Here is a 9999-nt window from a genome sequence, read left to right as displayed (position 1 = left end):
TTGATGCATGGATCATATAAAATTGTGTTACCTAATTTCCAAATATTTGGGGCATTCTTACATAACTTATTTTATTATTTTATATTTAAATTTTAATTCTGTTATAATGAAAGAACATATACTGATTTCAGTCATTTTAAATTTATCAAGACAAATTTCATAGTCTACCATATGCTCTAGTTGAACACATGGTATATACTTAATAGTAAAGTATATTTGCAATGTAGTGTTCAAAAATTGTAAGTAACATTAAGGTTGTTGCTTATATTCCTCGGATCATCACTGTCTTTATGGGTTTTATTATATAGATATGCCATCAAATGCTCAGAATAAGGTAGTAAAAATCTCTAATTTCTTTTTTTTTTTTTTTTTTTATGGGTGCTGGGGATCGAACCCAGGGCCTTTTGCTTATAAGGCAAGCACTCTACCGACTGAGCTATCTCCCCAGCCCCTCTAATTTCTTTTTCCCAGTTATTTCTTTTTTCCCTTAAATTTGTCATTTTTTGCTTAACTTGTTTTTAATTTCTGTTCTTAGTCATACATTCGGATTGTTACAGCTTTCTAACAAATTGAGGCTTTTAGCATTATAAAAAAGTCCTTTATTTCTGACACTACTCTTTCTTTGGTCTTAATTTTTGTTTCATTTAAAACACAAAGTACATAATTGTTCTTGTTTTCTTTTGGTACTGGAGATTGAACCACCACATTGCCAGCACCGCACCCCCCCCCCCCTTTTTGAGACAGTTCTCCCTAAGTTCCCTAGGGCCTCACAAATAGCTAAGGCTGGTTTTGAATGTGTGAGCCTCCTGCCTCAGTCTGTGGAGCTGCTGGAATTACTGGTGTGTGCCTTTTAATAATGTCTAACTTTATTGCCCATTAACAAATGATTGGTTAAGATTCTCATTTAATTATTCATTTTCCATTTGTCTTCTCTGTGTTTTGATCCTCTGTGCTCCCATTTACATCACATTGAAAACAGGGATGCATTCCTCAAATTACAATTGTAGTGTTTACCCATAGTTAGGGCTTATACTGAGGTGGCACTCAGAAAAATGCAGAATAAATAAATGAATAAGACCAGACAGGCTGGGGTTGTAGCTCTGTGGCAGAGTGCTTGCCTAGCATGTGTGAAGCATTGGGTTCCAACTTTAGCACCATATAAACACAAAATAAATGCATGCTGTCCATCTACAACTACAATATTTTTTTTTTAAAAAAGACCAGCCAAATATCAGATATAAAGACTTTTAAGGGAAAATTCTTTCAATATATACATAATGAGAACATTATGAGTTGACATGAAAAATAGAATATTTTCTGCTTTAGAGTATACTTAAATATTATGATTGTTGGTGGCAGAAATTTATAATTTTTCATGTTAATAACAAGACAAAATTACCAACTCAGTGAAAATGCAAAGTTTTTCTTTTTATCTTTTTTTAAATTTTCTGGAAAATTGCACCATCTCTCAAAACTATGAGAAGAACCAATCTAAGAAACACTTTCTCTTCTTTTTCCCTCTGAACCTACTCTTCTGGTTCATACCTTTCATAAACTTCAAAGGGAGTTTGAAGATTTTCCTTTAACAATCTTTAATAGATTTTCAAAAAAATTATTTTTAAAAAAATATATCACAGCATAAAAAATACAAGTAAGAAAAAAATTATTAAATTTCTGTCATACAAAAATAGGTTTAAATTTTAGTAAACATCTTTTGAATATTTCAAGCATATAATTTAAAATAAAAATGCAGTCGTATTAGAAACATAACTACAAATAATTTCATTAATCTTTTATTCTATCCCAAGGTGGCTGCTAAAGAGAAGGGAACTGAGTAAAAAGGAGCACAAGAAAACTTTTAGGAGTAATGAAAATGTATTTGGTCAAAACAACTATGATACATTTTAATGTCAGTGAATTATACTTCAGTGTTTTAAAATGGGATTACATGTGCTTTTTAAAGTTATTTTAAACTGACAGACTAAAATTACATATATAGCATGTACTATGTGAAATTTGGGAATATATATATACTTTGGGGAATGGTTAAATCTAGCTAATTAAATTCCTTCATGTAAGGGCTGGGGATATAGCTCAGTTGGTAGAGTGCTTACCTTGCAAGCACAAGGCCCTGAGTTCAATCCCCAGCACCACAAAAAAAAAAAAAAAAATTCCTTCATATAGTTATTTTCATGGTGAACACACTTAAAATCTGTTCTTTCTGTTTTTCAACTCATAACATTGTCTTCAACTATAATCACCATGTGCTTTTATAGAAAACTTCGTTTTTATTTTACTTGCTTCAAAGACAGAAAGCAGTAAAATGACGACAGTAAAGTACTGAAATTCAGGTAAATATTATTTCACAAGAAACAGAACTACCAAAAAAAAAATCACCAAAAAAGTTTTTTTAATGCAAAGTAAAAGATGAAATATTCTATATGTAGTTTACCATGTATTCAATTTAGAGTACTGGCACCATACAATGAAATATGAGATTAACATCCAATAATTACTCATGTATGTCCCCAGGCAACAAATTTCTGTGGCACATGTTAATTCTACCCTTGGGTTCAATCCCAGATACAAAGAGAAAAAAACTATAAAGCACCAATTGGGGAAATTGGAGGAAATAAAGGAATGAAAATAAATTTATGGATCATTAAAGACATGATGAAAATGGAAAAAAAATAAAAATTTATGGAAATGTATTAGATAATGCAGTATAAATTGGAAGGAAACTCTTATCAAACCGATCTAATAAATTCAATGCAATTTTTCACAAAAATCCCAGCAATTTTTTTTTTGTAGATAACGTCAAGTTGATTCTAAACGTAAAAATTGCAGAACACCAGAAACAAGTTGGAAAAAATATCGAGTAAATCATTACCCAATTGTGAAACTTACTTTAAAACTTCATACTTTAAAACTTCAGTCTGAAGCTTCGTGTAGTCGCTCACGCCCGAAATTCCTGCAGTTTGGGAGATTAAGGAAGCAAGAAGATCGCAAATTTCAGAACACCTGGCAACTGAGACACACTCAAAATAGGAGGAGAGGGTAAGGACCTACCTCAGCGGCAAAGAGCCCAGGTTAATCCCTAGCGTCCCGCCCCTTACCACGGCCCCCACCCCCACCCCAAACCCTACAGTAATGGAGAGAGTGTAGCACTGCTGAAGGATTGGAGGAGAAAATGACTGCTATATTGGACTAATTCCAAATTAAAAATTTGGCCGGGCACAGTAGCATTCCAGCAACTCTGGAGGGCTGAGGAAGGAGGATTTCAAGTTCAAAGCCCTCAGCAACTTAGCGAGGCCCTAAACAATTCAGCCAGATCCTTTCACAAAATAAAAAAAAGGAGCAGGTCTTGGTGGTGCCCGCTTGTAATCCCAGCGGCTCCTGAGGCTGAGGCAGGGAATAGCAAGTTCAAAGCCAGCTTCAGCAATTTAGCGAGACTGTAAACCACCGAATGAGACCCTGTCTCAAAATACAAAAAAAAAAAAAAAAGGAGGGAGAGGATGTGACTCAGTGACTAAGCGCCCCTCGGTTCAAACCCTGGGACTAAATAAATAAATAGGGCTAGGAATTTAGCTCAGTGGTAAAGTGCCTCTGGGTTCAATCCCTAGCACACACACATGCAAAAACTGAGTTTTAACCACAACATTAAAGTATGTGCCCCCTTTTTACCCCAACCACATGCTTAGAACAATACACAGAGGCAAGCTGAAGGAGGCAGGCCTCATCTACGGAGACGTGCCAAGAAACAAACCAGAAGCTAAGCGGGGCACCCACTGCCATTTCTGCTTTCACTTTCCATGGTAACAGTTACCTGAGAAAAACTGGTCCAAAAATATGAAATGGAAAATACCAGAAATAAACAACTTCTAAGTTTTAAATTGCAAGCCATTCTGAATAATGTGATGAAATATCCTGTCAGTCCTGCCTAGGACAGGACTCAACCCTTTTCCCATTAAGTCCATTCAGGAAAGGTATTGCCTCAAAATTCCTTTAGTTGTCCCTTGATTAACAAAACAATTATCTTGTTTGCAGTACTTGGGTTCAAGTAACCCTTCATTTACTTAATAATAGACACAAGGCCTAAGAGCAGGGATGCTTATAATTTGCATATTGAAAAATGCAGCAAAGTGCTCTGCACAGTAATCCCAGTGACTCAGGCTGAGGCAGAAGGATCCAGGGCTGGGGAGATAGCTCAGTTGGTGGAGTGCTTATCTCACGAGCGCAAGTCCCTGGGTTCAGTCCCCAGCACTGCAAAAAAAAAAAAAAAAAAAAAAAAAGGAGAAGGATCCAGAGTTCAAAGCCAGCCTCAGCAAAAGCAAGGAGCTAAGCAAATCAGTGAGACCCTGTCTCTAAATAAAATACAAAATTGGGTTGGGGATGTGGGTCAAGGGTTGAGTGCCCCTGAGATTAAATCCCGGGTACCCACCCACCAAAAAAAAAAAAAAAAAAAAAAAGGGAAGATTGTGGACATAAGAAAAAAAAAATTCTTAAATGAAATTGCTAAGATAAACAAATATAAATACAGCAGATAGCCTCAATGAAGCACAGGCATACCTCATTTATTGTACTTTGTATTACTGTAGTTTACAGATATTGCATTTTTTACAAATTGAAAGTCTGTGGCCATACGCATGGAACAATACTATTGAAACCATTTTTCCAGACTGACACCATGGCATACACCTGTAATCCCACAACTGTAATCCCAGCTGAGGCAGGAGGATGGCAAATTCAAAGCCAGCCTCAGCAATTTAGCAAAAACTCATCTCAAAACTAAAAAATAAAGATGGCTGGGGATGTGGCACAGTGTTTAAACCCCCACAGGTTCTATTTGTATTTAAAAAAAATTTTTTTTCCCCAAAAGCATGTGTTCACTTTGTGTGTCTGTCACACTTTTGTAATTCTTACAGAATTTCAAACTTTTTCATCATTTTTATATCTATTATGGTTATCTGTGATCAGAGACCTTTAATGTTACTTTTGTTTTCAGGTATCACAAACCTTGCCCATATTGGAAGAAAACTTAGTAAATGTTATGTGTGTTCAGATTGCTCCTCCCATCAACTGTGACTCATATCTCTCCATCTCTTCAGGCTACTTTTTTCCCTGAGACAATATTGAAATGCCAGTTAATAACCTAATTAACAACCTGAAGGAAGTGTCATAGCATGCCCACTCTAAATCAAGAGCTACAAATGATGAAGCTTGGTGAGGAAGACATGTCCAAAATGAAGAAAGGTCAAAATCTAGACCTCTTGGGCTGGGGATATAGCTCAGTTGGTAGAGTGCTTGCCTCACAAGCACAAGGCCCTGGGTTCAAATCCCCAGCAACACACACACACACAAAAAAAATAAAAATAAAAAAATAAAAAAAAAATCTAGGCCTCTTGCCCTAAACAGTCAACTTGTGAATGGAAAGGAAAAAAAAAAAAAAAGTATTGCTGCTTATTGACAATGCACCTGGTCACCCAAAGCCTCTGATAGAGATGTAGAAGGAGATTAATGTTTTTATTCTAGCTAACGTAAGATCCATTCTGTGGCCCATGAACCAAGGAGTAATTTTGACTTTCAAGTCTGAGTATTTATAAATTACATTTCATGAGGTTGTAGCTGCCATGGATAATGATTCCTCTGATAGACCTGGGCAAAGTAAATTGAAAACCATCCAGAAAGGATTCACCATTCTGGATGTCATTAAGAACAACTGTGATTTATAGAAGGTAATCAAAATATGAACACTGGGGCTGGGATATAACTCAGTGGTAGAATACTTGTATAACACATGCTCAAGGACTTGGGTTTCATTCCCAGTACAGGGGAAAACTGAAAATCAGTATTAACAGGAGTCTGGAAGAAGTTGATTCCAACCCTGATGGATGACTTTGAAGGTGGTTCAAAATTTCAGTGGAGGAAGTAACCGCAAATGTGGTGAAAATAGTAAGAAAACTAGAATGAGAAAAGAATCTTGATAATATGACTGTGATCTCATTACAGAACTTTAACAGATGAGGAGCTACTTTGAAAGACGAGGTTTTTGGGCTGGGGAGATAGTTCGGGTGGCAAGGCAAGCACTAGGCCATGGGTTCGATTCCCAGCACCACACACACACACACACACACACACACACACACACACACACACACACGATGAGGTATTTGATTTCTTATGAGTTGGAGTCTATTCCTGGTGAAAGATGTTGTGAATGTTGTTTAAATGATAAAGAATTTAGAATATTACCTAAGCTTAGTTGATAAAGCAGGAGTAGGGTTTGAAAGGACCAACTTAGCTTGAGAAAGAAGTTCTACTTGTGGGTAAAATTTTATCAGACAACATTGCATGCTACAAAAAAATCATTCATGAAAGGAAGGGTAGTCAATTGATGCGGCAAACTCACCGTTGTCTTATTATTTTTATAGAGGTGGTTACTATTTTTAATGTAGTTTTTAGATGTTGATGGACTTTTATTTTGCTTTTTTTTTTTTTTTTTGCGGTGCTGAGGCTCAAACCCACGGCCTTGTGCTTGCAAGGCAAGCACTCTACCAACTGAGATATCTCCCCAGCCCGGACTTTTATTTTATTTTAATCATTTATTTATATGTGGTGCTGAGAATCGAGCCCAGTGGCTCACACATGCTAGGTAAGCACTCTACTACTGAGCCACAACTCCAGCCCACTGTTGTCTTATTTTAAGAAATTGCCCCAGTCACCGCCCTGATCAGTTAGCAGCCATAGGCATCTTAGCAAGATCATCCAACAGCAAAAAGATTATGACATGTTGATTGCTCATGATCATAAGCACTTGTTAATATTAAAGTTTTTTGTTGCTTTTTTTTTGAGGAGGGGAGGAGGACCAGGTATCTAACTCGGTGGGGCACTCAACCACTGAGTCACATCCCCACCCTTTTTTGTATTTCATTTAGAGACAGGGTCTCACTGAGTTGCTTAGCACCTCGTTGTTGCTGAGCCTGGCTTTGAACTCTTGATCCTCCGGCCTCAGCGTACTGAGCCACTGGAATTATAGGCATGCACCACTGCACCCAGCCAGTATTAAAGTATTTTTAAGTAAAGCATGTACTTAATTTCCTTAGACATAATCCTACTGCTCACTTAATGGAGTGTAAACATAGCTTTTATGTGCACTAGGAAACTGGATTGTGATATTGGTTGCAGAATTCATTAAATTTATCAAAACAGAAAAATAACATTGTATAATTTAAATGGGTATATTATATACCATGTATGTTTTATCTGAATAAAGATACATTTTAAAATTGTATTGGTCTAAACACCACCAATAAAAGATGAACATCTTCATGTAGGATAAAACACAAGCCAACCTATCTGTCCAACCTAAAAACCCAAACACCCATCAACTTACGAACCCCGCCAACCTAAACCTAAACCTAAACCTAATCCTAACCCTAACTCTAACCCTAACCGTAACCCAACTTAGGGTGAAAAACACACATACACACATGCATGTTATGAAAGCTATTCAAAGATTAAAAGTACAGGAATGGAGAAACACTGACCAAAAAAAACAATTGAAAATCTATATTAATGTGAAACAAAGTAGATATCAGAACAAGAAAGATTATTAAAGGGTAAAAGGAAGTTTACAAAAAGAAAGGGGTGATTTCCCCAGAAGACATAATATTCCTAAGTGCATAGGACAGTGAAATCATAGAATTGAATGAAGTAGGTGAATCCAAAATTAGTATGAGATGTCAATACTGCTATCTGTGGAATTAATAATAGAAACAAAATTAAAGATATGGGCTGAGATTTTGGCTCAGTGGTGGAGCGCTTGCAAAGCACGTGTGAGGCACTGGGTTTGATCCTCATTACCACATCCAAAGCTAAATAAAATAAAGTTATAAAAAAAGATAGGGAAGGTCTGAGCAACATTATTAACAGCTTGATATAATTATAGAACAACCTAACTAATAACAATATATGTTTTACTCTGTTATGTATGTAACAGTCACAAAGATCATGCTCTGGTCTATAAAATAAATTTCAATGAATAAAAAAGTAAAGCCCTATTTCTAGTAAATAGATTGAACAAGCCCGATTTCCAGTAAATAGATTGAACTGATATTACAAACTTCCCAAAGATGAAAACTCCAAATGTAGATGGTTTCTTTCCCTGGTAAATTCCACTAAGCAATCAAGGAAGAAATAACATCAATTCTACAGGCTGCCTTCCCCAACAAAGGGAGAGAGTTGTTATTTTTATTTTATTTATTTTTTATGTGAAAGTGTTGTTTATAAAGGAAAAGGGTTAAAGTTTACAAGAATGTTGATTGTCTTTAGGTACATTTCGACTGTGTATTTTTCTTGTCCGACTAGACGAGGGCACTTTAGGAGGAAGTCATGGTCGGCTTCATCTGGAGCTAAGTGTTAACACTCTGCCTATCCATGCACTATAGTTGTTAAGAGAATATAGGTGGGCTGGGGCGTGGTGGTATGCACCTGTAATCCCAGGAATTTGGGAGGCTGAGGCAGGACAATGGCATATTTATAGTCAGCCTCAGCAATTTAGCTAAAGTAGTATAATCTAGATTCAACTTTTAGTGGAAAATGAACAGCTGGCAGTAGAACAAATCTCAGGAAAACACTGAATGTTTTATAACGTGCTTGAAATTGAGGAGTGGGAGAAAAAATCTATTTTTCAAAAACCCTACTTTGGATCCAAACTCATTTCCAAAGTGTTTTGTTCCTGCACTTGTACAAAACTGTATAAAACAAACCTATGAATTTCAGTTGCCTTGGAGGCACCTGAAGGAAGTGGAATGACCTAGACATATCAGCTTTTTCTTCTATTACTGTAATTAAATTAAATAGGTGTGAGCAAAACATTTTGGATATCAGGTACAGGACAGGAGTTTGTTAGTAGGACAGCCCTGTAGACATCTGGTTAGAATTCTCATGATTTTAAATTTTCAATCTTTAGGAGAAGGCAGAATACTTAAACTCTACATAAAGACTAAAACATTTTAACATTTTGCAGTTTGAAATTATACTGACTACTAGCATGTTAATTTTGTATTAACATTCCTGTAAACTTTAGCCCTTTCCTTTACAAACAACACTTTCACACAAAAAGTAAAATTAAAATAATAACTCTCTTCCTTTGTTGGGGAAGGCAGCCTGACACTCCCATGCTCTGACCTGAGCAGCTTCTCCCACTCACTTTTGTGTGTGTGGTGCTAGGGACGGGAACCTAGGGCCTGCCAAGTCACTGAGACACATCCCCAACCTGTCTCATGTGTTGGATTTGTTTCTACCATGGCCGAGTCAGAGTTCCTGTGTCTGGGAATAATATAAAAATCCATCAGAGCATCCTCTATGTCAAAAGAGTCAAAATATTACGTAATATAAATGTATCACAACTTATTCAAATGTTCTCCAATTTACAGATGCACACAGGTTGTTTCATTTGTCACCAGAACAAACCTGCACAAGAATTCTTGTGTATAAGTGAGATATGAACACTTCTTAACTGAAATTTCTTTTAGCCACATAAGCATTCAACAACAAAATAATGTCATTTTTTACCATATTTCTCAAATAGTAAGCAAGTTATGCTAAACATAAATTTATTTTCACCAAGATTTGTACCCAGAAGATTTAGCTTACTCACCAAGCCAGCAATCCACAAGTTTCCCAAAGAGTACCTATACACATAAACACTTCCCACATAACTCTGAGATGCTTCAAGAACAAATATTAAACTGGGAGTGGTGACACATAACTGCAATCCCTGTGACTCATAAGGCTCAGGGAGGAGACACGATGTCAAGTTCAAAGCCAGTCTCAGTAATTTAGCAAAACCTTATCTCACAAAAGTAAAAAGAACTTGGGATGTGGCTCAGTGGTAAAGCACCCCTGGGTTCAAGTCCAGTACTCCCCTTGCCTCCGTAAAAAGCATTATATTCTCTGAGGTCCTTTTTTGGGTTATGTATTAAGGGAATGAGCGCC

The 9999-nt window shown here is 36.5% G+C and overlaps 1 non-coding gene across 1 annotated transcript; it reads right to left on the bottom strand.

Annotated features, from left to right (window-relative positions):
• Positions 1-375: 375 nt before the first annotated feature.
• On the bottom strand, positions 376-441 carry Trnai-uau (transfer RNA isoleucine (anticodon UAU)). The gene has a single exon. It is a non-coding gene; the product is annotated as a tRNA-Ile (tRNA).
• Positions 442-9999: the final 9558 nt, after the last annotated feature.

The sequence above is a fragment of the Sciurus carolinensis genome, chromosome X (genome assembly GCF_902686445.1).
Source record: "Sciurus carolinensis chromosome X, mSciCar1.2, whole genome shotgun sequence".
NCBI lineage: Eukaryota > Metazoa > Chordata > Mammalia > Rodentia > Sciuridae > Sciurus > Sciurus carolinensis.
This window is presented reverse-complemented; position numbering and strand designations above follow the sequence as displayed.